Below are 17,454 nucleotides of genomic sequence, written 5' to 3'. Positions count from 1 at the left end.
GGATGTGATTCAAGAAGCAATAATAAATGAATAATAATCAAACAAGCAAGATAAAACAGTAAGGATACGATTAAGAGATAAAAATGAGGGAAATAGACGTTAGAAGAAAAGAAGGGATAATCTAACAACTAAATATATTAATCATTAGCTTCAATCCAAGAGTAAAGGGATTGAACTTATACACGTATCCATGGGAGAAATTCATGCTAGGTTCAATTATATAAAAAGATACAAGGGAATAACTCTCTAAACAACACAACCTATCTAAAATGAAGACCTAATAAAGTATTTAAATCTAGGTCTTAACTAAGAGTAAAAGTGACTAAAATAACCAGTCCCTACAAAAAGTTTAATCGTCTTGAGTCTTGTTGTCTTCCTTGTAAATAGTCATTTAAGTACGTTTTGAATTTTGAAGTCTTCCTTCCACGAACCCCTACAACACTAAGCTCGTGATGGATGCAAGGTTGGCTCCAAATCCATGATAGCCTTTCCCTCTTTCTTTAAAATTATTTGCCTTCAAATTCAAACCTTGCACAATATGGATGAGATTAATAAAAATCTAACAAACTCACCAAAAGGTATGACCAAGAATACAACCAATGATCTATAATATATTCATCCATAAGCACATAAACACCTAGAAACAAATACGCAACTTTCCAAAAACAAAAGCACACTTTAAAGATAAATGCAGGGGTCATGAAATTCAAGAAAGATTAAATTCTCCGACATAAATAAGACATACACCTAATTTTTGACTATATTCGAATTTGTTTTCACTTTTTAGTATTTAAATATCTTTTGAGTTTAATTTACATATTTTAGCTTTTGTTTTACATATATATTTTACTTAAGAAAATTGAAACTGATAAAAAAGAGAGTCACATTTTAGTATAAGTTTTACCTTCATTTATATAGAAAGAAAAGTTCCCAAAAATATAGTTTTATTTAGTTTAGTGCAATTTCTAAGTTAGAGGTTTTCAACAAATGAAAATTGAGTATGTAGTAATTTTGCTTTGCTATTTTTTGACTTAGTAGGAGTATATTTTATTTATTTATTATCAAGAAAAGAAAAAAAAACCAATGCAAGAATGCCATTTGGAAAAGATTCATTTCTCTCTTTTGATAAAAAACTTTGGCCCACCAAGGACCACAAATCACAAAAAGAAATTTCCTTCGGATTTTCTTTGGGAAATCTCACTTTATACCTATTAATCCCAAATTATTTACCTTTTAATACTCATGCCCAAACTATTTATCTTGTCTACCCAGTTGGCCCAATTTATTTACCTGGTCCCCATATTTCACGTGGCCCAATCTACCCATCTCTCCTTATCTTCGATCCAGCTCACCTATTTCACCCGGCACAAGCTTCCCACGTTTTTCTTCGTTCTTTAACAGTTAACAAGTAGACTAGAGTACAGTTTCCAAATCTCCATAGCCAACCGATGAGAACGCAAAATTCACCCACATTCGAGTTTTTAATTTTTTTCGATTCCGTTATATCTCTTCGTCTAGTACCTATTTTTGGGTGATATTTTTGCTTTGGGTGAAATTTTTGCTTCTGAAAGTACATTTTAGTGAAAGTGGGTTTTCAAAATCATAGGATTTTTGTGTTTTCCTTTGTGCTTTTGTGAATCAATGTCTATGGATTGTTGTTTTCTCTATGGGTCAGAAGCATTGTGCGCGTAGATGGTGGCGCCGTGGACAATATCATTCTTCAACACAAGTAGCTGCTGAATCCGTTGCCTCAGCCATGTCTGTTCCTAGTTTTTTCTTATTTTCTGATTCTCAGTCTCTATTTAGTCGTAACCCTAGCAGTAGTCATGTTGAAAACACAACTGAAAATGTAGAATTAGAGGATGGAAAAGGCAACAATATTAATATTTCGTCAGTCGATGAAACTCCCTACCTGTCATTACCCGACACAAATTCCGAACCAGTCATAGGAGGTGTCCCTGTGACTGATAAGGGAAAAGGTAAAATTGTTGAAGATTCTAAGTTAGGGGGAAGCCGACGTGAATCCGTGCCTAAAACAGAGACTCAACCAGTAGATGTTGATTGTAGCGATGATTCTCAGTTAAAGAAGAAAAAAATTGGTATCGCACCCAAGAAGGTAATTTTCTTACAATTATGATCTTTGAGATTTTTAATGTATAGTACATTGTTATTTTTTAATTTCCTGTTAGGCTTTTGTATTATATTATAGTTATAGTCAGTTGTGTTAATTTTAAGTGAATTCTATTTCTTCAAGTTCATTTTGTACATTTAAGAGAACTGTTGTAAATTTATTACGATTTTTATTTATCTGTTTATTCCAGCTATCCGTTTCATCAATGTTTAGTGAGACGTAATAGTGATTATAGCTGTCAAAATCCATCACTAGATGATTAACTAAGAGAAAGTCAAGTACCAGCGAATTTTGAGTTTTTGGGTGAAGTTCATTTAAGCTGTTCTATGTGTATGTTTCTGTGGTATTAGCAAAATTTAGGCCTATCATATGATTTTGTATGCATTGTGTTTGAGCGTGAAGGAATTGAGTGATCTTTTCTAGTGTATTGTACAGACCAGTTAATTTGCAATAATGAGCTTGTTAATTTTGGATGGCATATTTGTCTTTGCTATTAGTTTCTCAATGTTTTTGAATCAATATAGACAGATTAAATTAATGTTCTGCTTGAGGTTTAAAAAGGGTCACTGATTCAGTAGCTGTTGTAGTCAACCATATTTATTGAAGCCAGAGCTGCTCTGTGTGATTTCTGATTTTCAGCTTTGCATTAGATGGTTTTGTACATGATTTAGTATTTAGCCAGTTGACAGTGGTGGAGAGAAGCATGGAAGGAATGAGACCGTGTAAGTTAGGAGTGCAGAATGAGCTTTTCTTTATAGGTGGCATTGTGTGGATGAGGTCAATGGGCGAGAAACGCTGGTACTGTAGCATAAGTTCCTTGTCGAATATTAGCTATCTTGTAGTGCAATTTGATGTGAGTTTATGCTATTCTTTTACTTCCTTAGTAATCTCAAGAATATGCAAGATGAAAAGTATTTTGCTACTATCCTCTAAAATATGTATTTGATAGAATAGTTTCTGAATACTGTAGATTTAATAGTTAAGTTTCTTTTGGCTTTCCCTCCCTAGTAATATTGAATATGCATCTTCAAATGAAACAACTTAAAGTGAGTTTATGCATTGATGGTCACTTGGTATTGCTACAAATTGTTCCCACACTATTTTCCTTTTGTTTCCTTATAAGTAAAATTTGTAGTTGCCGGAAATTAGTCAGTAGAATTGTATACCCTGCTGATATAGTTATATGTCGTGTTGGTATCGTATGGTAGTTGTAATATTTTTAGTTGGTTTAGTTGCATTTTAAGTGAATTCTATTTCTGAATTTATTTTATATGAAAATGTTTTGCAGTGTTGGGATTTCCTTGTGCCTATGGACTTAGATTATAAACCGAAGGTTGATTGGGATACCAACTGCCATGTTATTCATCAATTGAAAGCGAATTTATCAAAGAGGCAACTTCGACTGTTTAAGAAAACATGCTTTGGCTATTTTTTGGATCTGTCACCAGTTATTGTGCAGATTCGGGTTATGCACCATTTGCTTATTAGAGAAGTACATCATGAGGTAAAAAATGAGATGCGATTTGTAGTGAATGATTCTAGGTTGCGCTTTGGCTTGGGTGAATTTGCACGTGTTACTGGGTTGAATTGTAAGGGTGATACAAGTATAGAGAGCATAACAGAGAATAGGTTGATTTCAAAATATTTTGGGACTGCATCCGTGACATTTGCCCAACTAGCAGACTGATTTAAGAAGAAGAAATGGGAAACAGATGATGATGCGTTGAAGATAGCAATTCTTTATTTTGTGAACAACTTCTTACTTTCTCAACTCAAAACAAAGGTTATTTCATGGTCTTACATTGACTTGGTTGAGTGCGGTGATTTTAATAATTATCCCTGGGGTATAGATGTTTATAAAGCTGCAATTGACTCGTGTTCCAACAAGTTTCAAGATAAGCCTTCTTTTTATAGACTCGGTGGCTTCCTGTTGGCTTTACAGACTTGGTTGTATGAATGTTGCCCAAGTTTGGATGGTCACTTTGCTGATCATCTTGGAAACAAACTTCCACAAATTTTGAATTGGGTAGTCATGGGTCAAATACCGAATGAGCGAGTTGTTTTGCAAATGTGTAGCTTGCAACACGAGCAAGTAATTTTCTCATAGTTTTATTGCCTCTCTTAATGTTTTGGTACAGTAGTTTAGTCACAGTTGTAGCAATATCGCAGTTCAGTGATATACTCTGTTGGTATACATGTATACTATATTGGTATCATGTATACTATATCCCAGTTCAGTGATATAATCTGTTGGTATACATGTATACTATATTGGTATCATATGGTAATAGAGATCTTTTATCTTTCCATACTTTATTATCATTTCTATTTCTAACTAGTGTGCTTAATAATTGCAGCTAAAGAACATCACCCCAACTGATGATGAGAAACAACTATTTGATGTGCGTGGTCTAAACTTTGAAATTGAAGTTGAGTGCACTGACAGTTAGCCCGATAGCTTTCAGGTTTTTGGCACTCAATTACCAAAGACACAAAGTATGCATGAAAGTACTGGAGGTGATTCCCAACCTACCAATGCTGAGGTAATGAAGGAGTTACAAGCTTTGAAGCTTTTTGTAGAGACCAAGTTTGAGGAGGTGCTTGCAGCTATTGGTAGGCAGTCAATGAAACCAGAGGGAAATTCAGCGGTATTGATCTTTTATATAATATAATGCTATAGTATATTGTTCAAAGATGCAATATATGCTTATATGATACTATTCCATTCTTTACTTTTAGTGCACATAGTATTCTTGTAATATACATAATACTAAAATTGTTAGTTTCTCATTTTCAGCATAAGCAACAGGATAATGATCCTGACTTTCGTGAGATGCATAATGATTATGACCAGTTTGAAAGTGGCCACGTTGGGAATGATCCTATAGTTCTTAGAGATAGCACGCCCAAAGCGCCTTCTAGTATGTAAATCACAGATTTGATTGATTTTTTTTTGCTGTTGTTTTTTGAAAATAGTACTCTTGCTTATACTTTGATATGTTTAGTATCTGGTTTTGGTGGGGTTGGTCAAGATGGAGGTGCCACTGGTGTCGATGTGAACAACGTCACAACAAGTGATGGTGTAGTTAATGATGATTTTGGCATAGATTCTAACTTTAAACTGTCTGCATCTGCAATTGATCAAATCACCGCCATTACACAACAAGCAACATATAAGCAGTCATCTCATGATGTTAAAAAGTCGGGTCCTGCTCCGCTGCCATCAGAAATCCCTGTACAGACACGAGCAAATGTTGTTATTGAGTCTAATACTGCTCCACAGGGTACGATGTTGATGTTACTAATTCTGTAGTTAGTATGTAAATGATAGGTTCTTGATAGTTTTTTAATTTTTATTTAAGTAGTGATACTGGTAATGCTTTTATGTGTTCAGCATGTCGGGTTGATGGTGTTGGTCAAGTGGATGTTGGTGGCAGTAATGTGAATTTGCCTTCTGGTAATGTCTTCTATATATAACTTTTCATTCTTTTTTTCTAAATTTTTTAACTTTGTATATTTATTTATTCACTAGCATTTTCTAATTTAAGCTCCATGTCGACACGGGGGTGATCTTCACTTGGATTCTGATTTTGAATATGCTGATTCTAAACTTGATCTAATTGCTGCCATTACACAAGGAGGGAGACGTAATGTAAATCAATCTGGAAATGAACTGACAACTCGTGCTGTAAATAAGTCTAAACCTGATCAGTCGGTATCAAGAAGTATTGTCCAGATACAAACAGACGTTGAAACTACTCCTGCAGTTTTCGCTCGGAGAAGGCGCCCCGCAGCTGTAAAACAGTCGCCGTATAGGAATGACTGGCAATCTGGTGTTAGTGCAGTTGGGGGATCCTCGAAGGTTATCAAAGGAAGATTTTCATTTGTAAATGACATTTCAGAGACTGTTGATTTTAAGCTTACGACTGCATTCTCAAACTTTGTTGAAGCAAACATGCAATTGGGAGAGTGCGTATTCGTTTCCATGTACTTTTGTTTTCATTTTTTCTTTGTTTGTTGTTATATTTCTTATCCATATCTTCTTTTATACGAAATAGGGAAGTGTATTTACCTGGTGATCAAAAGCTAGAGCCTTGTTTTGACTTTGAAGTTGAACAGATTGATGATAAGACGTTTTTCCATACCTTAAACTATTCTGGAAGGCCGCTCTCTAGTTCGGTATGTGTTCTACTTTTTATTTTTGTTGTTGTAGTAGTTCATTCATATTGTTAGCGGTAGTCATGTTTTCTTCCTCTCTTTTTTGCAGCACTTGGATATTATATTCTACTATCTTAGGAAGAAGGCGAAATATGGAACTAATATGCCAATTAAAGTCACAACTACAGATACTCTTTCTAATAATATCATTCAAAGGGTTTTCACAGAATTTGTAAAAGTTGGGAAACAAGATCATTTGATTGATAGATCAGATGATATCATGGAGTACATGAAAGGATTTAGGATGCATTGAAAACTCCATGACACCAGGTTGATCATGTCATTTTTCCAATTAATTTAGCATTGGATATTGGGATGTGTGTCATTCCACAAGAGATGTTTTTACGTATATGACTCGCTACGTAGTCGAAAGCACAAAAAAGCTATTCAAAAAGTGGCAAAGGCTTATGCTGTGTTGATTCCCCTATTTCTAGTTAGTATTGAATTTTATAACCAAAGAAGTGACATTGTAGTAGAAAATGGTCTGCACATGGGAAAGAAGTTGACTGATCCTTTTTAGATTGAACTGATTATAAATCTGCCAACACAGCAAAATTCGTAAGAATAGTTACTTTTTTTTTACTTTGTTTTCCTCATTCATATTAACATTTTCACTTATAATTGATTTTTATAGTCTATTCATTTGTTTTATTTCAGAGATTGTGGAGTATATGTTGCTTGTTTTGCTGAGTATATTATTGAAGATCTTCCAATCCCTGTTGCCAATTTTGATGTGGATGGTCTTCGAGCTAGGTTTGGTATACTGTTGTGGCACTATGGGAGGAACAAACAGTTGCATGGCGAATCAAGTGAATCTGAGGCTCCAGTAGCACCTAAAAAGACTCGTGGAAAGAAACGCAAGAAGTAGTATAGGTCTCTTTTTGGTTTTAGTTAATCGTATCATGAAAACTTTGCAGGATTTTAATAGTTTTTGGTGAAGTATGGTATTATTAGTAGTAAATGACCTTCTGCTGATTCAACACTGTAGAAAACTTGTGCTTTTATAAAATATTTCCAGCTGCTAATGTTTATTTTATCATATTTAATTATTCTGGTTCAGAATATGTGGTATAGATTTCTTCAAGTACATGGGGGTTATCAGTTTAGTTATGTCTCTTGATGCTGAAAATTTGCTGATTTTGTTTATGATTTCAGCTTGTTTTATTAGGCTTTTCTTAGGCTTCTTCCATAAAGTTGTAGGTTTATTAGGATGCCGAGGTCCATTCCTTTGCCAGAGGGTAAGGTTTAATGGATTCTGCAAGTGAAAATTAGGGGCAGATGAAGCGAACACTTCTAACAACATACAAAGTAGTTGTGACAGAAGTTAAATGATCTGCTTTCGAATGTGATGATGGTCTAAGCTTTAATGTTCATCTGTAGTTTTAGCATAGATGGTGTATTAGTGTAGTAGAACTATATACCAATCAGGTATATTGATATACCATTTGGGTATCACGTTGTATTTGACTCACCTTTCTTCGTTCAACAACTAGATGTAAGTATTGACATGAGTTCCAAAGCGTGCACATTTGGGTATCACATTGTATCTGGTGCACCATTTGTATTTCTGCGCATATTTTGTTTTAGCCATATTAGTGCAATACCACTATATACTAGCGAGGTATACAAATATAACATTTGGGTATCACCTTGTATTAATGTACCTGATGATGTACAATAACTGCATGTAAATGGCTTCCAATTTGTTATACTTCAATACAGACATGAGCTGCAAAGCGTGCCCATTTTGTTAACAAAGTATGTACAAATGTTGCATTTGCAGCACTACTTCTATTTCTGCACATATTTTGATACTAATAAGATATACAAATATACCAATAAGGTATACAGATATACCACTTGGCTGTCACATATATATTTTAGCATCTTTTTTCCTGCAGCAACTAGATGTAAATGCATCTCACTTTTATATACTAAAATAGAAAATAAATAGATTCTTATTGAAAATACAAGTAGCCATATAAATTTGTTGCCAAAAAGTAATTTCTCAAAGAATCATCATACCAAATATATGTCTAGTGCAAGAAATGCATTTTATTTTTTTGCAATTCAAATGCTATGATTCTACGATATATGAGTTCTATAAAAACATTGAAGCATTATATCAATATCTCTTTGGAATATTTCGGCATGTTCTCCGGTTGTGTCCTTTTCTCCCGCATAGGGCACATGTAACTGTATTTCCTTCCCAGCCTCCTATGCCTCTCTTCTTTTTAGGTCTTCCTGGTTTGATTTTTCCTTTTGGTGGCAGTACCGCCTGCGAAGAGATATCTTCTGGACTTTTCCACGTTGTTTCATCAGGCAATGGATTTACTGGTATCTCATATGTTTTCAGCAAGTAGTCTATGCTGTAGTAATCCGAGCAATACTTGTATGAATCCATATGGAATTTTTGTATAACTGCCATTGCATGTGGACATGGAATATCATCTAGCTGAAACCTCTCACAAGTGCAGTTTCTTTCATGTAGGCGCACCACATTTCTTGTTTGGCCATCAATTACTAAATGTAAGAATTCAGTTGACGGCAACACCTAATATAATTTTAATTAAGAAAAGTCATTAGCTATATGAAGTAATAGTATTTCTTAAATAACAATATTCAGTTGTTTAGTGAAATCACTAAGGTAAAAAATAAAAATACAGTACATGCCGTGTTTTTATGATTTTGAAAATGCATACCGTCATCGTTTGTGATAAGATAGTATTATCTGCCAATATTTTTCATACTTTGCACCAATCTTCATAAATGATTCCACTGCATCCTTCCGATTGGTGTAATTCCATTTTTGAATCAATGTTGTCATAAAGTCAAGCAAATTCACAACTGGGAGGTCTCTTGCGTGCTTGTTTGCTGCATTTACTGATTCCGCAATATTCGATGTCATGGTCATGGTTCTATTTACCTCGGAATGCGCCCAGGACCATTTATCATATCCAATATCCATCAGGTATATTTTCACTCTACTATCAATAGCTTCTAACTCTGCCATATGCCTGTTGAATTCTTCAACAGTGTATGCTCTTGCTAACGCAAAATATACTTCTTTGATTTGTTTTTGGCTCTTCCTGAAGTTTGTCTTTATGTTGTTCCACAGATGGAACATACACACAATGAGGGACTTCTGGATAGACAATTGAAGTTGCTTTCCATATAACATCATGCATGTCTAATACAATGCACATTCCCTCTCTTTGTCCATAGGTTTCTCTGAACTGCACGAAAAACCATTCCCACGATGCATCATTTTCCGAATCAACAATTGCATATGCAAGGGGTAGAATTTGTCCTGTAAACCCAAAGAACAAAATATCAATTACAACACACTATATTAATTTAGCATTTCATATAGTAGTATAGTCATATGTAGGTGCAGGTGTGTAGCAAAACAACTATATACTCTGTTGGTATACTTGTATACCATACTGGTATCATATAATATTTGCAAATATTTTTTGTTTCTTTAACTGAATGTAATTGGATTGTACACAAAATATTAATTTAGTATTTCATATATAAGTATAGTCATAGGTACGTGCAGGTGTGTAGCAAAACAACTATATACTCTGTTGGTATACTTGTATACCATACTGATATCATATAATATTTGAAAATATTTTTTGTTTCTTTAACTGAATGTAATTGGATTGTACACAAAATATTAATTTAGCATTTCATATAGTAGTATAGTTATAGGTACATGCAGGTGTGTAGCAAAACAACTATATACTCTGTTGGTATACTTGTATATCATACTAGTATCATATAATATTTGAAAATATTTTTTGTTTCTTTAACTGAATGTAATTGGATTGTATTCTTACCCTCTGCGTCTTGCGTGGAAGCCGTGAGTATGGTCCCTCTATATGTTAACTTTAAAAAACTTCCATCAACTACAACTGTTGGCCTACAATAGACCCATCCTCTAATCGATGCATATATAGCTATGAATGCATACAAGAAGCTCCCATCTCCTTCAGTGTGTAGTCGTGTCACTGATCCTGGGTTAGCGTACTCTAACATATAAAGATATGTTGGCATTTTCTTGTATGATTCACTTGGTGATCGTCTCAATAATTGCATTGCTTTTTCTTTTGATCTCCATGCTTGCATGTAGCTTAAGTCCATACCATATGCTTTTTGGATGTCTCTCTGGATATCTGTTGGTATATATATGGTTTTCGGGTCAACAAGTTTATCTTGTACCACAGCTGCAACAAAAGCTGAGACAACTTACTTTTGTGAACAAAATCTCTTATTAGTTAAACAACTGTGGACAGAATTGAAATCCGTCACTTTGAAAAGATTTGATGCTCGTAGGCTTGATGCTTTAAGTCTCCAAGTGCATCTTTCATCCACGCATTCAAGGATATACCTGTTTATAATACAAATACAGTTATGTATAATGTTTTATTGATAAAAAACACACACAAAAATCCGTACAATTATATACTCACATGGTATACTCTGTTGGTATACTTATATACTGTATCAGTATCATATTTTGCTGATAAAAAATATAGACAAAGCAGCACAATTCTATACTCACATAGTATACTGATTTAGCATACATATATACTATATTGGTATTATGTTTACTGATAATAACAAAGACAAACCAATACAGTTATATACTCGCATAGTATACTGATATAACATACTTATATACTATACCAGTATCACTGATAAAAAACACAGACAAACCAATACAATTCCATACTCGCATAGTATACTGATTTAGCATACTTATATACTATATAGGTATCACATAGTTTTTTACTTGAAAACATATAGACAGACCTTCTTGGGCATGATTTATGAACCCGATATTGACATTTTTCTCTAACGACATACTGTTTCATAACGAGAGCCAGCAGGTTCTTATCTTCATAAATTTGTCCTTTTTTAACATTTTGATGAAATTGATCAGTTATGATGTTTGTATCATCAAGTTCTAAAATGGCGTCATCTCCTTCTTGCACATCAAACGTAGTAATCATATCAGTGCTTTCAAATTGTGCAATTTCTGATGAAATTGGAGCAACATCGAAACTGGAGGTGCTTGCAGCTATAGTGTTTTTAGCAAACGACACACACAGGGGAAGTGTTGTCATCCCTGCACTTGATTTTTTCAATTCCATGTAAACACTAACACTCATATCGCTGCAAATTATAATTGGTGGATATCCTTGAGCAATAGCATACTGAATAACTATTGTTTTACTGTCCTTTTGCAGTTGCTTTGCAATTTCTCTGAGAAGTTGTTCAAATTTCCAAGAGGTCTTTATTAGAATTGCATCAACATGAAAATTTATGAAATTTTTATTATCATCCCATTCTCCACTATGCTGCAGCAGAATTGGAATATTTTCCATGATTCTGAAGTTATAATCACTTTTATGTCTTGAATCTCAACAATGCAAATTTCAACAGTGTTCGAAATCAAAAGTGTTCGCTACAACAGATTTTTCGAAATCAAACCTCTAGATCTCCATATCTCCAAACCTAGATTAGAATTTCCAGCTAAAATTCAGAAGTTTAGCTCCGAAATCAAAATCAAAACAACAACGAAATCAAAATCTGAAAACAATAGCGAAATCAAAATCCGAAAAGAAGATGCGAATCAACATCTTCGATTTGTTTTTTCACACTTAGTGATCTTCAAATTAGGGAATGTCGGTGGAAATCTCAATTTTGTGCGCTGAATTTCTGAAATTTTGAGCAGCTTTTGCGTTTTTATAGGTAGGGCATTAAGCGTGGGGTAGTTATTTTGTTATTCCCGTTTATTTATTAAATGGGTAGGAGATTGTAATTATTTAGTGGGTAGAATTCTTTAATGGGTAGGACAGGGTAAATAGTTTCACTTTTATAGGTACTCCTATCTTTTCCCCATTTTCTTTGCACAAATCTTGGAGAGCAATTCATCCAGATAGGCATAATAGGAATATCCATTCACTGACACTTTATTCCCCACCAATCACATTTACACACACCCGTATATTCCTACTAACTTTCTCTCCCTCATCTCTTTGGCTTATAAAAACACACACATATTCTATACTATATAGATAGAGGCGAAGAACACCTGAAAGAAGGCAAAAGCTTGGAGAGAGAGAGTGTGCACAAATAGAGCTTCCTTCTTCTTCTTTAATAATTTTACTCATCTCCATGGTGACCAAAAGTTCAGCAATTTAAAGCCATGGAACTCAGTGGCGAAGTCAGAAGTTTACTAAAGGGTGTTCAAAATTAAAAGAAGTGAAAAAAAATTTCTGACAAAGAATGGTCAATATATGATATATATACCTCTAAAATCTAATAATTTACCTAGTACACAATGTAATTTTTCGAGGACCACCCTTCAAAACATATAGCTTCGCCCCTGATAGAACCTACTACAAATCACCATTTTTAACACCATAGACCTTCCATTAAAAACTCATAGCAGTCGCTCACCTTCCCACCTCAAAATCAGCCCTTTAAACATCCCTCATAAGCCATGAATCACATCTAAAACTCTAGCAAATATCATCCATGAGAGGCACCTGAACTATCTCCAAAAATACACTTGAAAAATCAGTCAAACTTCAGCCTAAAAAATAGAGCAAAAGCAAGCCAAAAACTACACTCCAAAAAAAATCCCAAACCACCCAAAAAGTAGCCCGAACAGCCCCAAAAAATGCAGCAGAAAATGACCCAAACCAGTCCAAAATCCAGCTCAAAAACTAGCCAAAAACGCAGCTGAAATATCCCCAAAACTCAGCTGAAAAACGCAGCAATGTAGCCATGAAAGCACCATGAAAACTGGCTAAAAATAGTAATGAAACAACCCCTAAATCACCCCAAAAATGCTTGCCCCAAAATATGTCACGACCCCAAATTCCCACCTTAGGATGTCGTGATGGCACCTAGTCTCTAAGACTAGGTAAGCCTAACATACATTGAGAATTAACAGAAATAACAACTTAGATCCTTTTGCTTGAACAAGTCTGGAAGACTCCGATGATTTGTAAATACCTCACAAGACACGCCTTAGAGATAATGCCTCCAAATTTTCAATGCAAGAACGATGGATCCCAACTCTAAATCATTAACAGGGCCGTTCTTATCATGAGGCTTCAACCGGTGTGAAGCATAAGCAAACACTCTACACTCCTGCATCAAGGCACACATAATACTAATTCAAGAAGCATCACAATACACTTATAAGAACCCGATATTGAAAGCAAAATTAGAATTGGAGCTGTGGTCAAAACAGTCTTGAGATTCTAAAAGCTCTCCTCACACTCATCAAACCACCTTAATGGGGCACCCTTGTGGCTCAACCTGGTCAAAGGCGCTGTAGTGGACGAGAAACCCTCCACGAAACATCAATAATATCCGACCAAGACAAGAAAACTCCGAATCTTAGTAGCTGAAGACGGTCTAGGACAACTCTGAACCTCCTCAATCTTCTTTTGATCCACTTTGATCCTCTCACTGGACACCACGTGTCCTAAGAACGCCACCGAGCTGAGACAAAACTCACACTTGGAGAACTTAGCATAAAGCTTCTCCTCGCTCAATATCTATAGTACAATCCTCAGATGTTGTGCATGCTCCTCCTCGCTACGTGAGTACACCGGGATATCATCAATAAATATTGTAAAAAACGAATCAAGATATGGTTGGAATACACTATTCATCATATGCATGAATGTTGTGGGGGCATTGGTCAGCCCAAAAGACATCTCAAAGAACTCGTAGTAACCATAATGGATACTGAATACCGTCTTCATAATATCAGAGTCCCGAATCTTCAACTGGTGATACCCAGACCTCAAATCAATCTTAGAGAATACTCTAGCTCCCTGAAGCTGGTCAAATAAGTCATCAATGTTCGACAAAGAATACTTGTTCATAATTATAACTTTGTTCAACTGCCTATAGTCAATGCACATCCGTATAGTACCATCCTTCTTCTTTACAAACAAAATTGGTGTACCCCAAAGCGACACACTAGGCCTGATGAGCCCTTTATCAAGAAGCTTCTAAAGCTGCTATTTTAATTCCTTCTACTCTGTTGGTGTCATACGATACAGAGGAATAGAAATGGCCTGAGTGCCCGACACTAAGACAATACCAAAATCAATGTCCATGTTGAGTGGCATGCCCAATAAGTCTGCAGGAAACACATCCAAAAAGTCTCGCACTATAGGAACATAATCAATGGTAGGAGTATCAGCACCAATATCCCTCACAAAAGCCAAATATGCCAAACACCCTTCCCAACCATCTATTGGGCCTTCAGATATGAAATTACTCTACTGGGAACATAGTCCAGAGAACCTCTCCACTTGATCCTAGGTAACTCAGCCATCGCCAACGTCATGGTCTTAGCGTGAAAATCAAGAATAGCATGACATGTGGATGAACAATCCATGCCCATAATCACGTCAAAATCAACCATACTAAGCAATAAGAGATCAACTCTCGTCTGCAATCCCTAAATAGTCACCACACACGACCGATACGCTTGGTCTACAATAACAGAATCGCCGACCGTTATAGATACATGAACAAGAGAAACTAAGGACTCATGTGGCATATCCAAATAATGAGCAAAATACGATGATACATATGAATAAGTGGAATTAAGGTCAAATAATATGGAAGCATCCATGTGGCACATTGAAACAATACATATGATCACTACGTCTGAAGCAACAGCCTCTAGACTGGCAGGGAAAGCATAACATCGAGATTGATCACCACCTGATCAGCCTCCACCTCTAGGGAAACCTCTAGCTGCCTGGGCCCCACCCCAAGCTGGCTGAGCGGGTGGTGAAGTAACTGGTGCTGAAGTCATAGCCTGAACTCTCTATTGGACTGGACCTCCCAAAAGACGGGGACAATGCCTCTTCATATGATCAAACTCTCCACACTCAAAGCAACCCTGATTTGTCAATGGTGGCTGGTATTGAATCGGACCATGAGAACCAGAATAACTACTAGAAAGACCTAGTATAGATGAACCATGAACTAATGGAGCATGAGATGAACTCTGAGCTAGGAGGACACTAAGAGATGACTAACCCAGACGAGCACTATATGAACCATGGCTAGCTGATGCACCACGACGAACCGTACGAGCCATCGAAGTGGGCCTATAAGGACGACCCCTGCTGTGGTGGGCCTGTCCTCCAGAAGAAACACCGCTAAAATCACCCGAACCACGAGGCCTCTTGGACTCCCTCTCCTTACTCTCCTAACTATGAACCTTCTCTAGCCGCCTAGAAATATCAATCACCTCATCGAACATAGCACCTGATACAATCTCCCGAGTCATGACGAAGAGCAGTCCATAGTTGAGGTCATCAATGAACCTCCTAATCCTCTCCCTCTCTGTGGGAACCAACCAGATCGCGTGACGAGACAACTCTGACAATATCATCTCATACTAGGTCACTAACATACCCTCCTGGCATAGCTGCTCGAATTGCCTACACAACTCCTCCATGCGGGTCTATGGAACAAACTTCTCTAAGAAGAGAACTGAGAACTCATGCCACATAAGTGGTGCAGCGCCGGCTGGCCTACTCAACTTATAGGCCTCCCACCATGTGAAGGCTGCCCCCAACAACTGAAAAGTAGTAAATGAGACTCTACTAGTTTCCAGAATAGCCGTTGTACGAAGAATCCACTGGCGCCTATCAAAGGAATCCTGAGCATCCTCTGACTCAACCCCACTGAATGCTGGAGGCCTGAGCCTCCCAAACCGCTTTAGCCTCTTCTGCTCCTCGCCACTCATAGGTAGACCCACCTGGGTCTAAGAAACTTCAGCCAGCTGGGCTGGTAGTACCCCCGGTGTCTGAAGTCCCGGAACAACCTGCTTTAGAGTACGGGTGGCGGGAGTCTAAGTACCTCCCCCGGCCTGCAAACTGAAACCGCATGAGCAAGGCTAGTGCATACAGTCAATATATGGGCCAAAGCCTCCTGAAGGCTTGGAATCATAATGGGCACAACTGGTACCTGAGCTAGTCCCACCGGCTCAACCACATCTAGTATTTGCTCATGGGCAAGACTAACTAGTGGCTCCACGGGTGCTACTCTAGCTGCTGTACGAGCTACACCTCGGCCTCTATCGCGGCCTCGGCCTCTCGCGGGCCTAGCTAGTGGTACTGGTGGCTATCCTCCCGATCTGGTAGCACGTGTCCTCACCATCTGTGAGAGAATAGAAAAATAGAAGTTTAGTTTCCGGAATCAACAAATCCGTATGACAAGAATACAAGAAAGTGAAGTTTCCTAATGGTTTGGTAGCCTCTCGAAGATAAGTACAAATGTCTCCGTACCGATCCGCATGACTCTACCAAACCTTCTCATGACTTGTAGACCTAAGTAACCTAGGCTTTGATACCAACTTTTCATGACCCAAATCTCAATATGTCGTGATGGTGCCTATTACAATACTAGGCAAGCTAACAATCACAAAATAATTATGCATTTTAAATTAAAAACATGATGTAATTAGTTTAACAGTGAAATATCTCATAAATAACCAATAAGAACAACTGCGACTCAACTACAAAATCCCCTAAAATTCGGGTGTCATCGAGTACATGAGCTACTCAGTGTCAACACAGTCAAAACTTCTAATACAACTGTCTGGAAAGATAGAACAGTGATAAATAAACTGAAAAGAAGGAGAGTTGAGGTCTACAGATGCCATAACAGCTACATCAAAAATATCCAAGCAGATATTGCTCCAAGTCTAGCAACCACTAGGTCTAGATGAACCTGGATTTGCACACGAAGTACAGAGTGTTGTATGAGTACAACTGACCCAATGTACTCAATAAGTAATAGGACTAACCTTGGACTAAAAGTAGTGACGAGCTCAGAAAGGTACAATCCAAATCCAGATGATAACAATACAAATGTAACGGGAAATGACAGTAATAACTCAAAGAAATTCCATGATCAATTCATACATAGTACAAAAATGGAGACACGCTTTTAAATTTAACAATTTAAGCTCAACACTGATAAAATATGTAAAGTATAACTGATACGAGGAATGTTACATCTCTATGTCTACATGTCAAATG

The sequence above is a fragment of the Nicotiana sylvestris genome, chromosome 12, assembly GCF_000393655.2.
Source record: "Nicotiana sylvestris chromosome 12, ASM39365v2, whole genome shotgun sequence".
NCBI lineage: Eukaryota > Viridiplantae > Streptophyta > Magnoliopsida > Solanales > Solanaceae > Nicotiana > Nicotiana sylvestris.
Note: the sequence above shows the minus strand (reverse complement) of the source record.